We start from the raw sequence: 16,699 nt of genomic DNA, 5'->3' as shown, positions 1-16,699 counted from the left end.
GTGCCAGCAGGGAAAACTATTTTCAGCAATATAAGCAGTGTACACCATCCCTTCACCAGGGGTTTCTACACCAGAACTGCAGCACAGTGATCTTCCCAATTGCACCTGGTGACCTGCCCTTGTTTAAATTATCTTATTTAAAATATCAAATAAAGAGGAAAAAAACAAATAATTTTATCAGTTTCACAGACAAATGATTACTTTCTGATTTTTAGCACTTGGAAGCCAACACTCAGAGTCACCATCTTGCAGTCCCCAAACACACAGAATTTTCCCAGCAGCCAGTGAAGGTTTTGCCAGGAAAGGCTGTAACAGCAAACCAAACACACTGAACCTCATTGTCATAAGGAAAGACAAAGTGAAAATTAAATGAATTAATCATAAATGTTCTTCTTGAAATGACACTAAAACTTAAAGGTGGTGCTAGAAACAAAGGGTCAGATTTCTAATGCAGAAATGTTAGAGTTGTTGTGTGTCCATGTTGAAGAGAAAGAAAACTTTCCTCACCACTGGAGAAGGCTCCTTGATTAGAGAAAAAAAAAAAGAAAAAAGGAAGAAACAAATAATGACAGCCAATTTCCAGTGCTTTTAGGCTATTTCATATCAAACAGTGTGATGAATGTAGCAATATCACTTTTGGCTATAGCACAAAAAATATTATCCTCTATAGACGCTGCAGCATAAAACAAAAATGCTTTTATTACCACTAGCAATGATGTGACATGCCTGATAAATGCCACTTTAAGACTCCTTTGGGTCCCAGCATCCCTTCACACTTATTATCAAGTTACTAATAGATTCTGTAGGTTTGACTGGCCATCATTTAGGAGTGTCATTTACTCTAAAATGACAGAAAAGTAAAATGTTCTAAAATGCTCAATTTTTCTCTTTTCCCTGACTGAGTGACTAATGAGAAAGAATAATAACTTTTATTCATGTTGTCTAGGTGATAAAATGGCCATTGTAGAATGATGAATATCAAGTAAAGATGTTTTCATTTAACACAGGCAGGGAAAAAAAAACATGAACCTTTAAGTCTTAAAAATATGAAAGAGAGCAGGCAGCTATTTAAGTATTCACATCTCCTCTATGACAACTGAGTCTGTTTCCCTTTGTTATTAGTTTTCCTCTGGATGCAGAGAAGCATTGAAAACAACAAGGTCAGACATGTTACAGATTAAATTCTTCCTTGCAGGATAATTCTGTCCAGAAGCCTCCCTGAGATTAACACCCCTCTTTTCTGGGTAATGTATACACATACCATAAAGGTTAATTCCTGCAGTGAAGTGCAGAAGTTATGTAAACTAGACAGGCAGAAGATCAGAGGGATGGAAAAATAAAAGAGAAAATAGTTGTGTAGTAGATTCCTGGCAGAACTCACAGGGTATTATATTTAGATTAAAGATGATACTTTGGTTGCAGACACTTCAGAAAGGCCTTTGCAAATCACAACCATAACACCCAGCAGAAGATAATTTTCACCCACAGTCAGTTTCTGTGCTATACTAGAGAACCAACAGGAAAAAAAGAATATAAACCACATCTTTCTGCAAATTTAATTAATTGAAGCTGAGTCCCTAATTCTCTAAAGCCACTTTAAAAACCAGCATAAATTCTTGTCTGTATGAGAGGATCTGATCCCACCATGACAAAGATGCAATAAGTATTTCTATATTAGCCAACTCAAAGTAAATGTTCATCTGACCCTCTATTCATCATGCTCAGTCCTTTATTTCATACCCAACACCCCCAATTCTTTTCAACCCAATTGTGTGTTGGCAAATACAGGGGGTTTTAAGTTTGTTTGGGTTTTTTTGTTTGGTTTTTTTTAAATTATCTTTCCCTAAGGCAGCTTTGCCTGTTCAGTGAGTTTATTTGTGGATGAAGGGTACAAACCAATACTGTGTCTGTATAAATGTGTCAGCAAGTAATCATATTCTATGGTTATTTAAAGTAAAGGGTTAATTAAGATCAGACATGGCAGCAATTCCAATAAGTTCAGTGGTGATACTACTGATTTGCACAAATTATGTCCTGATCCAGTTTCATTGACTTCAGTATTGATTTTCATCTGGATGAGTCCACCATCCCAGATCTTTAGCTTTTCAGTTCTTCAGGGTGATTGAAATGTCACTGGAGAGCCAGCCCTGCCAAAAAGGGATTAAGTGAGCCAACTGTGAGCAAGTGTCTTTAGCTGTTCTCCTTGAGATGAAGAAATTCCATCATGAAAAGGGCTGGAAGGACAAAGGGTTTTGTGGTGAAGGGGATGAATGACCAGCACCCCAATTGACTCACCAGGCAGAGCAGACTAAAAACTGTGAGAGATTAAAGCATCCACTGTCATGGCCTCAGAAAAGGAGTCAACTCTGCAGCTCCTTCAGGAATAGTGCCACAGCCTCTGATCCACTCTGAGAGGATCAGGGTGTCACTGCCACTATGCTTTGTGTTCATTAGACAGACCTGGAAACACCAGCTCTGCTCACACAGTGGTCAGTCCTGATCACAACAACTTCCCTGGCAAAGAGGAGAAAAAGCCTGATCAGAAAGATCACAGGATGCTGCTGTGGCTGTATTGCAGGCTGTGTAATGTAAACTCTATCAAATAAACACTCCCAGATATTTTCCTACTCTCCCATTACTGCACTAGAAATGCTCAATAATGTTCAACAAATGTACGAAAACAGCATATGTCAATCCAGCATTTTCTTCAAACTGTTCTATTTTCAGCCCCCGTTTTGTTCAATTAACACTGCTATCACTGACTCACTCTCATTACAGCTGATCCTCTTCAGGAGGACAGAAGGAGTTTTCCTTAGCACTGAAAATCTACAGTTCACAGACTACTTTGTGTTGGATGGGACCCACAAGGATCATCAAAGTCCATGTCTTGGCTCTGCACAGGACATCCCAAGAATCCCACCCTGTGCCTGAGAGTGATGTCCAAACACTTCCTGAGCTCTGTCAGGCTGATGCTGTGACCACTGCCCTGGGGATTGTTCAGTGCCCAAGCACCTTTTCCTGATATCCACCCTGAACCTCTCCTGACACAATTTCAGGCCATTCCCTGGGTCCTGCCAGGGCACCAAGAGTGGAGATTGGTGCTGCCCCTCGTGAAGATGTTGAAGACCCCAGTGAGGTCTCCCCTCAGTCTCCTCCCCTCCAGGCTGAACTAACCAAGTGCCATCAGCTGTTCCTCATCTGGCTTCCCCTCCAGCCCCTTCACCATCCTCGTGCCCCCTTTGGATGTTCCCTAATTGCTTAATGTTTTTTTTTATATCGTGGTGCCCAAAACCTCAGGGTGAGGCTGTGCCAGGCCAGAGTAGATTGGGATTGTGTGCTAGAAATCATTTGTAAAATTATTTTTTCAGTCCTAAAGACAAATTCATTTTATACCAGCCTAGAAGACTCGCTTGCTATTAAATCATCATCACTGAAAACATCACTGAAAGGTCATTTTGTCAGTGTTCTCATTCTATATTGCCAGATCCAAATTTCCCTGTGCCTGCCTGGATCTCTCTGCCTGAGGCACTTTCTTTCCTTGTTGCTCAGGTGAAGGCAGCTGCTATGTGGATATACTTTACAATGTGTTTTGAAATTATTCTCTAAATAAAAAATTGGGTTCTGTAGGCTGCAATAGGCAAGTATAAATAAAGAATGTGTCTGGTTTAAATAGAGTGAGTAAAATACACATCTCTAACACAGAGTAAGAAACATTTCTGGATAGAGGCAGGAAGGTAAACCACTATGTTTTAAGAAAAAGCTAATGCTAATGAGCACTTCTAAGATGGATTTGATTAAAATTATCCTGAAAAGATTTTAAAAACAAGTATATTAAAATGCTCATGTGAAATTGTTACAAATTTTTGTCTGAGGAGCAAGTTGTCTTAAAGGTTCCATTTTCTATCACAGAATTGTATTCACTCGATGAAATATTTTGCATTATATTTTAATTAAAGTTATAATTACAGAACTAAATATAATTAGCTTCTTTCTTCAAAAGAAATTGGAAGTGAACTTACTTTATTAAATTTTCAATTTGTTTCCTGCAGTGTTACATAGTTTATTCTAATTAATTGAATGAGATCTCATAAATATTTTATCAACATAGGGATGTGATTAACAGCTCGAGTTTTGTGTGGTTTTCTTTTTTCTTTCCAGCTTTCTTCTTCTCTGCATTACCATTTCCCCAGTTTTCACGTTCACTCTCCTGCCTTTGGTGATAATTTAAGTATGGGAGCCCTGCCAGAACACCCCTCTTCCACAGTGAAATGTTGCATTTTTGCAGTCTGGGCCGTAAGAAGCCATTTTTACCTTCTCTTTGGGAGTGTTTGTTATCTAAGGAAACCCTCATATAGCACAGGCCATGGAAGTGACACTCATTTCTTGGGTGATTTTTGGCTTCCACACTGCACTGCTTCCTGCAGAACCCTCTCTGCTTTCGGGGTGTGCGTGCAGCACATTTGTGCATCCCCTGAGCAGATAAAGCAGAAAGGAGTAAAAGAGACTGTAACCCCCCATTAGCACACCCTACTCCAGAGATTACAAAACTAAGCAGAAGGTGCATTTCACACAGCTCCCTGGTGCCTGTTGTGCTGCAAAGGGCTCGATTTTCACACGGCATCAGCGAGATTTCCACTGGGGAGCTGAAGGGAGGAATTGTGGTTTGAGCCTCTGCCTCACCTGCTCAGCCTCCTGTCTGCGTGGGCACATCCAGCAGGACAGAAATGTAGCTATGATATTTTATGAAAAATCCTTTACTAGGATTTTTCCCCTCCTGACGAGCTGAAAGCCTCAGAAAAGAAATATAAACAATAACTACCTGCCGCTGTGGGATGCAACAGGTGCATCTTGCTTTGGTCCATGTGGATTGTTTTCACTTGATGACCAATCACAGCTACCTGTGAGAGGCTGTGAGCATCACAAGATTTTATTATGCATTCTATTCTGTTCTTATTCTTTGCAACCTTCCCACAGCTACCTGTGAGAGGCTGTGAGCATCACAAGATTTTATTATGCATTCTGTTCGATTCTTGTTCTTTGCAACCTTCTAATAATTCTTTTCTCTCTGTTCTTTTAGTATAGTTTTAATGTGGTATTTTAATATAATATACATAATAATATAATAAACCAACTTTCTAAAAATAAAATCAAACCTATAAAATCATAAAAAATTCCCAACACAGAAGCACCCACACAGTGTCCCTCTCACAAGATCACAGCTGCCATCAGGGGGAAACCACAGCGAGGGCTTCACAGGCTGGCCAGGAAAGAGGCAATCAGTGCTTCAAAGAGTGTCAAAGCAGGTGAAAAGGGCAGGAGGACACGGAGGGGAAGTGACCTGCCTGTAGTTACACACTGCATCACCACAAACATAGAATTCACCTCCCCATCCCCAGCCCAAGCTTTCCTCCCTCCCCATCCCGGCTGGAATGGGGTGATTACAGCTCATGCTGGAAATGCTGCTCTGCAGCCAGAGTGAGGGTAGATAGACTTATCAGTATGGATAGCTAAGGAAATAAACTGCATGGAGATCATATCAAACCAAAAAAATGTCAGTACAGCTGTAAATAAAATGAATAGTCAGGAAGGAAGAAAATAATCATTATAGCTCTTGATCAGATTAAAGCTGTCAGCCCCTAGTTTAAGGGGGAAAGAACTGATGTCAGAGAGCAGTTCCAGATTAATTTAATTAAGCACTGCTTTAATGATAACAAAAGAAAGATTCAGCTGTTACCATGACCTTTACCATGCAGCATTATCAAAGGTATGGGATAAATGGAACAGAAAATATATCCATGCATATTTTAACCAATCATTTAACTCAGGCAGAAATTGTGTCACTTGCCCATCTTGCATTGTTGACAGCAGCAGGCTGAGCATCTTAACATCTAAAGAACAAATTGTTTTCTTGCAAGCATATTTCAAAAGTTCCAATGACACTAGCTGCAAGTGGACACATTTCTTTGTGGAAAAAATTTCCCCTAATTGTTTTTCCTGTCCATGCATTCCTTTTACTACTTACACTTTAATTTAGGGCAAATTTGGAAGTAGAAAAGTTAATCAGCTTTGTTTCATGTTCTATACAAAACCAGGTAGTCCTCATCTGCTTGCACAGTAATGCTGCTTTTGAATTGTGAAATAAATGAATGGAAGTCATGTTGACAAGAACCTTTCACTGATGATTCAGTGATTCTGTTGTACTGCTAATGTTGTTTTCTAAAGTCTAACACTATTTGCCAATCAATCCAAATTTTGATTGATAGATGAAGTTAACACTGATGTTTGCAGGCACTTCTTGTAGAGGCTGGAGCTGTGACTGTTGATGCCAGACCTGGGTTTGACCTGAGATTTATTCTACATTTATGTCTTGTAATGACTGTAAGTAGCTTTATTGTGCTTGGATCTTCATCTTCTTTTAATTTACTTTGCTTGTCTGAAATCAAGTTGACTCTTACTTGCACAGCTGCAAAGGCAATAACAACAGCAAATGTAATTTTTATGTGGAGAAAGTCCACATTTCTCAGCTCCTAATACACCAAGAAAGATGAAAAGGCCAGAAAAGTTGTTCTGCTGTTAAAATGACAAGATTATGGATATTTTCTAAAATTATTACAAGACAGGGCTGGGATTCACATGTAATATTTAAAGCACATCCAACATACTTTAGGCAGCACATTATTAATGCCAAGTGAAGTATATTCTCCAAGTATTTATTTACAACTCTCAAGTGTTACAGCTCCAAGTGGGGATTCCTTTCCTGGCCTGTTTGCAAACACTGTGACAAACATCTTGCTCCTTCTCAGGGTAATGCAGCCTCCCACTTTCCTGATTCAGACTTTCTGGCCTCTCATTGGCTGGGTGCTCTCCTGGTCAGAATGATATTTATATGATTATTTGGCATTTATATATTATTTATAATAGATATTTATAATATCTAAATATTGTTTTATAATATTTATATTATTATTTTATTATATAATTATTTGAATGTCATATATTTGACATTTATATGATTATTTGCTGTTATTGTGTAATATCAGCACCACCAAAGGCAGCTGGGCCAGGTTCCAAACCCTTCAAATTCCCTTCCCACAATGCTTCAAACACACTGTGGCATCACAGTACTATCACTTTATCTTGTAAAAAAATATTTTATCTCCTTCTCTTGTTTTAGTTTGCTTTCACAGCAGAGGTCTCATCTTTTACCTTGTAACATAACTTCACATACTTTTCTTTTTACCAGAGTCTTTATTGCCTGCTGCAGATTTTTTCTCAACATATGTGGGAAACAGTCTTCACACTTTCCTTTCCATTCCACATCCTTGACATAATGGGTAGTTCGAACAGTTTGCATGTGTACACACAATACAGGAAGGATCCTGTGCTCACAGAGATGGATGCTTCAAGCATTTTGTTGAAATAACTTTTAGAGAAGGTTCTACTTATTTTTTTAAGATTTGGCCATGATTTGTCCAGATAATATTAATTTATTGATGAAGTTACCTCTCAACCATTGTCAACACTGTCATATTTCTTTCCTTGATTTTCACCTGCTCATGAGTGAAAAACCAGCAGAGATCTGTGTTTGGCAAGGGGCAGGCAGGTGCTGAGCTCCCTCTGGGGCTGAGGCTCCCAGCTCTGTGGGCTCAGGTGGTCCCTGTACACACAGCACAGGGTCACAGAAGCTCTGTGGAGCCACAAAGCCACACTGAAAAGAGAATTACTGGTTCAGGGAGCTGCCACAGGGCACACCACACCAACCCTGCTGCATCCTAAAGAGACGTTGAATTATGAGATGGAGAATAACTCATGTCATACTTTTTGCTACCCAATTGTCCAGAATAGTTTCTATTTCATATCTCCCTTCTTTTTTTTTTCCCAGAAAATTTATCTTTGATAGAAATACTACGAGCTGGGCTATGCCAAGTTGGAATATTCTAATAACAAAGAGTCCTTGAAACAAGTGCAAGGACTTTGAAGCAAGATGCAATAAAACTAGTTCTGAATGTTTCCAGGTGGTGAGCACTTTTGTAAGAGAGGACAAGTGAACAGATATTTTGATGCTGGAACTCAGATGAATATCGTTTTTAACTCTAGCTGTAACCAAACCACAATCTGGATTTTTCAGCCTTTGGGGTTTTGTCACAGCATTCACGTGGCATTTGTACCACAGTATCTTGATCAGCAGGTAGCATCTGTCTTGAGTTTTGTTCTATTTAATGTGATAAAAGTGGACCTCATGCAAAGACAACTAATTGGGGAGCTGAATACACAACCTACCACCCACCATGTGTCGTTACTGGAAATAACTCCACAAAGAAACCACATTTGGTGCTGAAAAGCTAAGACAGCTTTAACTTCTGAAAGCATTCTCTGTTTCATTATCTCTCCATGACTTGGGATGCTTTTTTGTGACACATCCCCTGTCCCCCCCATACACCCACCACCTGTGCAGCAGAAACTGGTCCCAATGGCATTTTGAGTCGGGGACCACTGAAATCCTGTAACTGCCACAACCCTGGCTGTACACTGGCTTCAAGAGTGGGACGATTGGCAGCAAGATGCAGTCAGAGCAAAAATAGTCTTTATTGTATTTGTGGGGGCACTCGTGGCAGGAAGGAATGATGAATCTGACTCCATGTTCTCAGAAGGCTAATTTATTATTTTATGATACTATCATATATTAAAGAATGCTATACTAAGCAATACTAAAGAATACAGAAAGGATACTTACAGAAGGCTAAAAAGATAATAATGAAAACTTGTGACTCCTTCCAGAGTCACAACACAGCTTAACCCTGATTGGTCATTAAATCAAAACAATTTACATCAGGAACTCAGTGAAACAACCACCCATTGGTAAACAATCTCCAACCACATCCCAAAGGAGCAAAACACAGGAGAAGCAAATGAGATAATATTGTTTTCCTTTTTCTCTGAGGCTTCTCTGCTTCCCAGGAGAAAAATCCTGAGTGAAGGGATTTTTCAGAAAATGTGAACACCACAAGTCTTCCTCTGAATCATTTGGTGACATCAACATGATTATTGAACCAAAAATTAAGTGAAGAGAGCCCCCTGGTCTGATAAGACACAAACATTGTTTAATGCACACAGCAATTCCTGTGCTAGGCTTCCCTTTGTGGGACAAAAGACAGACATGACACTGGGACAGCAGCAGATAAATAAACACAGAAAGGACCTGATGGCTACAGGTCACCTCTTATCTTCTTGGAGAATTAGAGAGGAAGACTCTTGTAACTGCTCCAAGCCAAGTTCCCTTCAAAGTGTTGGGGAAAATATTGGCTGGCTTTGTCCATCCTCCTCAGCCATCACAGACTTCTCTCACACCTGGGCAGGGCACAGCATGACCTGGCAGGTTTCACTACAAGGAAAACACCAGGTCATTACAGCACTCCTGAGAGAAATAAAAGGAAAAAGAATCCATATCTGGCTTTTTCAAAAAGACTGTGCACAAGAATGTGTCTGTGCTCATGCAGGGCAGAGCAGTTCAGACTCCCTGGGGCAGTCATCCCACCACAGTCAGTGTGCTGCCACACCTGTGGCTTCAAACAGGCTGCCAGGACCAGCCAATGCTCTGTGCATCCATCCTGACTTTTCACCAGGCGCTCCTGAAGTCCTTACTTTGTAGCTGTAATTCAGGTCATATCCCAGTTCAGGGTCTTTTTCCCAAATCAATTAACCTGAGCAGTTCTGTCTCCACAGAGACACTCTCAGTGTTATTTCACATTGTGTTTCTAAATGGGATCAGTGTGGCAGTTTCAGAGCAATGCCTTATTTTACTGTCACCTAGGGAGTGCCACATCTCTTCTCCCCCTTCTGATTTACAAAAACCAACGTGGGATAAGTGGAAACTGTACAGTTTTTATTTTAGAGGCACTGTCACTAAAATGCCTTTAGAAGCTTCCAGAACAATAAGATGCCATCCATTTATTTTGGTTTTATAACTTCCCAGTTACAGAGCTAGAAGCTATGGGTGAAGCCAATGCAGAAGAATATTCTTTTCTCTGCAGAGATTTTCTTCACTGAGGATCAGCCCCCCTGGCCTTCCACACCTTGAATCATCAGTGATCTACTGCTGAACTTCTGGACCCAGAAATAACTAGAATCACTCCAAAAATGACATTTAATCTTCAGTGGCTCATGTCCTTGACTCTTCACTGCCCACTCAAATTCTTGTAACTTTGTGTTTAGACATTTCTCAGGTGTCATATTGATTTTAATAAAGAACTTCCTGAAAATTAAAAATATCTGCATATTTTTTCACTGTTACCATGGAGATCCTTGAATGACCTGCTATCAATACAGCCTAGTTAAGCAGGAATTTCCATTCTTCACATTACTCACACATTTGATCCAATTATTTTGTCTCTTGGAAGTTTCCCTAACTCTTAACATATTTTGCTCATTTGATGCAATTAGAATTCAACATGGGTCTCAGAAAGCAAGACAATAAAATCACATTTTGCTGTAACTTTAAAGCTGTCACAGAAGCTCAAATTCTTTCCCAAAATCTTTCTTTTTCTCCAATTAACTATGATATATTTATTGCTTATTTTCCAACATTAAATGCTTCAGTTCAAAAATGCACTAAGCAAATAAGTAATGTGCAAAGCTTTTTAGCATAACTCAAAGGAAATCCTGAGAACCTGTAACACACTATTTCTTGGTAAGAAGAAAAACAGACAATTGTGGATAATTTAAATAAGACTACTTTGTAGATTTTTGAACACCACAATTCTAATTCTGTAGCCATAATTTTCACTTTACAATGTACTTTCCAGGAGCCAAAATGAAAATTTTAAGAGTTTTGAATACATGTGGGTGTGAGAATGCTATCAAGGGAAGCATAAACTTTTTACTGACTTCTAGAAGCTGTACTCCCAAATCAAAGAGTTGGATTTTTCCATCAACTTGCTTCCACCAAGCAGCTGAAAGCATGAAGCAAAAAGAAATGGAGGAGAGTAGTTCTGTGATCAAGCAAATTATGTGGGAATGTGTAAGTTCAAAATGGACTTGATTATTTTGCAATTAGTTGGTGTTAGACACAGAGACATTCATCACAACAATCATTGTGAAAACCCAGTGTGCCCAGTGGCCTTCAATGCTTTGTGGGAAAGTGTTTGCAGTAGATTTTAATGCCTTTTCTTTCGGATGTTTTGAGAAACCATATGATGTAACATTTTTTTATTGGCAAATGTCAGTTATGCAATATGAAAGAGTTCACAAGACAGGGTTAGTTTCAATATATTTCCCTCCACACATTTCTGACTCACACAAAATACCGAAATTAGCAAATACCTTGTTTGCCAAGAAGTTTCATTTCCTGGTCTAATAGATTGTCAGTGTTTTCAGAATTATTGAAACAAGGAGCTTAAGAGAGACAGCATAAGATGATCAAATCACTTTGGATTTTTCCATTTTCAATTTTGCCCTACTTTAAAATTATTATTTCTAAAATTTTACGAATTCTTGCAGACTTGGAAACCCATTTCCACCTGGGAGCAGGGTCAGGTACTTCTGCTTCCATCCAGGTGTTCCTGCAGAGGGACATGTGTGTGATTCTGCTGCACACTCTCATTTGGAAGGGATTACAAATTGCTTGATGCTTTCTTCCTCCCACACTGGAAAATGCTGGGTATTTAGCACTGGACATTCAGGTTCTTGTGGGCCTGTTTTACCCATGCAGGTGTAATCCAGGGCTGAGGCATCAGGGAACAGAGTTAGAAGAAAAATATTATATTCTGCCCAGGGTTTGATGGATATGACTCTAATGGACTCAGATATAACTTTCATATGAAAAAAGCAAGTGATTGTACAGAATTTAGGTAAAGTTATTACCACTTTACCATCCCTGATAAATCTGAGCCTGAGCTGTACTTGCTCACTTGCATCTCTCTTGACAGTGTGAGCTCTGACCTCCCAGAAACAATCTGCTATATATTGAGCACCTGAGAGCCAAAGATATTTCACAACAGCACAAAGTGAATAAGCACAAAGTAAATATACAATGGTAGCACTATTTCTGCTGGGAGGAATGGAGATGGAACTAGGAACACCACAGATCTGTGAACACCCTTCAGGAACCTCTCCCATTTTTATCATTTTGGAAAGGGGATAATTTCCAGGAAACCCCAGGAGACTCTGAGGACTATTAGCAACTCTATATCAGCTAGCAGCAATCAAGACTAACATCAGATATTGTGATCTGGAATTCCAGCTCAACTTTGTTGAGGACAAAGCCCCAGAACCATACCTGTTCTTTCTTCTCCCCACCTACAACCTTTCCTGGGATACAACCTTTCACAATTAAAGGAAACATAACTGAATTTTCCCCTACAAGGAGCAAAACTGGGCAGAGCATATTTCCTTACTAGTTTGCTCTTTATATGCAGGCTGGAGGGCTCTTTGGTGAGCACTCAGACTAGCATCTCACTAGATACGCTCACCAGAACAGATGTTATTCTGGGGCTGGGGGCGGGAGCAGGAAGTTGGAGACTCCTGCCAAGAGATGGAAGAGCAACCCCAAACCTGCTCTGAGCCATGCCCAGGAAATTTTTCTCATGCTGTCAGCTCCATCCTGCCTTGAGGGGAGGCTGAACATGGCACTAAGGAAGCACGTGGCTTAGGAGTTTGCAGAGGGAATTGGAAGAGAGAGCTTGCTGAGTCCACATGAAGCACACGAGAAACATTATTCAAATATTCATAACAGCTGCTGGAAATTTGGAAGTGCCAGACAATTGAAAAATGCCCTGTGCATCTGCCTATCTGTAACCATGTACCCAACACATCTTCTGTCTCTGGCAGGAGATTTCCCTCGGCAAGGCAGCACAGTTGGCGCAAGTACATCCCCGGATCAGAGCTGGTGTGTCCTGCTGTTGTTCTATGCTCCAAAACCTCACCACATGCACTGAAACCCTCTCAGCACTGCCAGAGCACAGCCTGGGGACAAGAGAAGGTGAGTTGTTATTCCCTCCTGTCTGGACAGAATAAGACAAGGGACTGAAGAGTTGTTACTATTTTTCTAGCACTCCTGGCTATACATGGAAGTATGCAAGTGTAAATGAAATGTTCCAGAGAATTTAGTCCCTTATCAGCTCCTGCATTTTTCTCCTGCAGGTAGTGCAAAGATAAAGTTGTCCAAGTAAGGACCATCAGCTCTTTGAATGGATCAGCCCTCTTTTGTTGAACCAGCTGGCTCAGGGGGCAAAAACGTGGCAGTCAGAAAAGCACCATCCATCTCAGTGGGTCTGGCACTGGGCTAGAAATGAACCCTGTTCTTGAGGGCTCCAGTGTGTCACCACAGGTGGTCTAAAGCTGCCTTAGATAAGCTGATAAACTCTGCAATCATGCAACAGACACACTTGGAGATTAGAGCCATATGGAAGAGTTCACTGGCAGAAGGAGGGAGAGAAGGGTACCACAGCAATAGTAATAACTGTGTTATCTGTCCAGGGTGTTATGTCTGTCTGCTATCCGCTATCACTGTGTTTACCTATTTTGTTGCTTGTTCAGAACTCAAAGTTCTGAAGGAAATTCTCAATTTCAGCTCCACCCTACAGTCACAGAAGAGGAGACCTCAATTGTCCCAAAAAGTTTGTAAGTGAAGCCTATCAGACAGATAAAACAAGACAGGGGAACTGTTGGACATTGGTCACTGACAGTGGAAGGCACAAAGTGCCAAAAAGGCTGGAATTAATGTAGATTTCTTGAACCTTAGTCATAAAATCATTCTTGCTGTCCCCTCGTCATCTCTGAGCACTGTAAGTTGGGTTAATGACCCTACAGCAGCAGACTCAGAACTGAAATCTCCTGGATGATCTTTCACTTGTATTTCTTTTATTGACACGTAATTCTAAGAGCATCCATATGGATTAATCACAGCTACCATAGCTTCTCTTGAATGACTGGGGTTTTTTCAAAGAGAAAGCAGTACAGCGAGGAACTTTTCCACTTAAAAGCATTCTGCTCCAAAGAACATAGCTGTCATTTCAAAGCTATTTGTTGTGTTAACAACATTTTTCCAGGAGAATATTTCATTTAGTAATTTGGAATGTAAGGACAATTGTGGGAAATAAAAACCCAAGAAAGTCATATGATCAAAAATCCACAGAGATTTCAGAACATTTGAAAAGAAATATATTTCAAAAAAACCCCAGACATGCAAAATAGAAGGTTCATATTAAATTCTCATAGCCGTAGGGCTTTTGCTTGCTATTCATGAGAGCTACAGAATTTGCTTCTACTTGACATCAGAAATGCAGATTCACTGAATTCATTTAAGACAAAATTGAAATCTTATCTTTTTAGGCTGGCTCTTCCAGCCTTAAATGCAGCTCAGTTTTTAAGCTCCTAGATATTATTTTATGTGAAGCTATTTGAGATCCTTTGTATTTTCTGCACTATATACTTTTAGTTTTATTGTACTTAGTTTGTGTGTATTACAACATAGCGTGATTAGTTGAAAAATGACAAACCAGGTAATGGGAAAGGCAAAGTAGTCACTTGCTAATGCAAAAGGATAAATACAACAGAAGTGGAAGACCTCTAAACCTTCTTAAATATGAAGAAATATATAGTGAAGATTTCTACATTTCCTATTTCTTCAGCTGCCATGCACAATCATGTGTATATGGGGATGAATTAAGTATTTTTCTGCTCTACCATACTCCCATTTCTTCCTGTCCATACCACAGCACTTTCCAGAGTTCTTCTTTTCTCTTCTTTAATTGTGAAATCTCCAATTTCTCTCTAGCTCAGTCCATACCACCTGGTCAGGGACTACTGCACAAACAAGCTGCCACCCAGGGCCTGCTCCAGAGTCAGAAGGGCAGAAGCGAAAATGACTTTCCTTAGTTCCCAAAAGGCTAAACTATATCTTTCTCATACTGAGCTATCAACTCATGGTCAGCTTCAACCTAGCAACTTTTCCTGAGGTTTCTCCTTCATAAACCTAAAGGCGACCAGTTTCCATTTGCTTTTTTAAAGGTGAATTTTGTTCAATGACAAGTTGCTGCTTTAAGTGTTATAATCAAATATTGACTTCCCTAATATTTAGCACTTCACAAGCACATGACCCTGACAGGAGTTATTATGTAATCTCTCAGGAAAAATCTGGGACTGAATAAGGGTAAAAAATGGGGAGAAATCTGTTTCTAATTTGACCAAGTGATAACATTCTTTAAATATCAGATGATTTCAGTGAAATCTGTTTTAAGAACTCAAATGTTCCTGCTTACTCCAAGTATCTGTCATTCCATCTTACAGTCACCCTCTCACCCATTCAGGAGACAGTATTTCTGCATTCCACAGTGACAAAAGCCTTAGTCCAATTTCTTTTTTTAGCTCAGTAAGGGGAGCAGCTGCTGCTGCCCAGTCTGTGGTCACTCATTTGCTATTTATCCAGCCCCACGTACCTCACCTTGCTGTAGTGCAAATCCAGCTACAGAATTCCCTCTGAGTGCCCCTCTGCAGTGTTTGCCAGGAGCATGAGCAAACAGCAAATGCAGGAGTGCTGCACCACCTGCCTGCATAAGCATTTGGGCTTATGGAAAAATGGGATTTGGAAAAATGGGATTTTGAAAAATGGGATTTCTAGTGAATATTTTTTAGCTTTTTGGAAGAAATTTTCCTTTCTAAGGACAGATGCAGGCTGAAACATGAATGCCAGCTGGCCCATGTTCCCCATCCCTGCCCCTGAGGAAGGTGGGTTTCCCAGGAGCACATGTTCAGCACAGACTGCTGTGCTGCAGAGAGCAGCACCAGGGCCAGCCTCTGCTGCCATTACGTCCTCAGGAACAGCTCCTGTATCCCCTTTTTACTGGTAAAGGCAGAGATGCACCACAAATTGGTGCATGCACCACTGAGAAGGCAGACATGCACCACAAGGTGTAGCCAGAGAAACCTGCTGGAGGCTTCTTTGCTCACCGTGCCCATTTCCCCTCCTCCTAATTCCATTAAAAAAACTGCTGCAGAAGGAAAAGTAAAAAACTAATATGAGATCTTTTCATGATGCTACATGCTGCAATTAAAGATTCATGGGCTGGAAATTGTCCCTGCCCTCCTGAGCAGCAAACCCACAGGTCCAGGTACATGTTCTCATGTCAGCTGTGCATACAGGCAGTTGACATGTGACATGGAGGGATCACTGCCTTTTCACTAAAATAAGAAGATGTAATATCTCCTGACAATGTATTTACAATACATTTCATATTTTCTCTTTTGGAAAAACACTTCCTCTGCATTTGCAACAGTCCATCAGTTCCTATCAGCTCCCTTTGAGGGTGCAGGACCACTGAACAGGCTGCATTGCCACTAAGAAATGACAGCAATGAGAGTCTTAAATTGGAAAAAAAAGGCATATTTTCTAGATGAAGGCTTTGAAATGGTAGAAATGAAGTCAGAAAATGACAGTTGCACTAGCAATAATAATAATTAAAGTAATTTATAATAAAATAATTTTATATTGAATATATACTTAAAATAACATTTGTATTATTATTCAAATAGACATTGTTTCAGTTATTTTATTTTAATCAGCCTCTTCTAACATGGAATTTGGCTTATAATTTATCTAAAGCCCCAAAATCTTCTGATATTTATAATTTATTTTGTTACAGATTCATCAAAGGAATGCAGAACAAAACTTCAACAACTTCCTTAAAACTATTAGCAGAGCTAA

The sequence above is a fragment of the Passer montanus genome, unplaced genomic scaffold, assembly GCF_014805655.1.
Source record: "Passer montanus isolate IOZ18808 unplaced genomic scaffold, ASM1480565v1 scaffold9, whole genome shotgun sequence".
Classification (NCBI taxonomy): domain Eukaryota; kingdom Metazoa; phylum Chordata; class Aves; order Passeriformes; family Passeridae; genus Passer; species Passer montanus.
Note: the sequence above shows the minus strand (reverse complement) of the source record.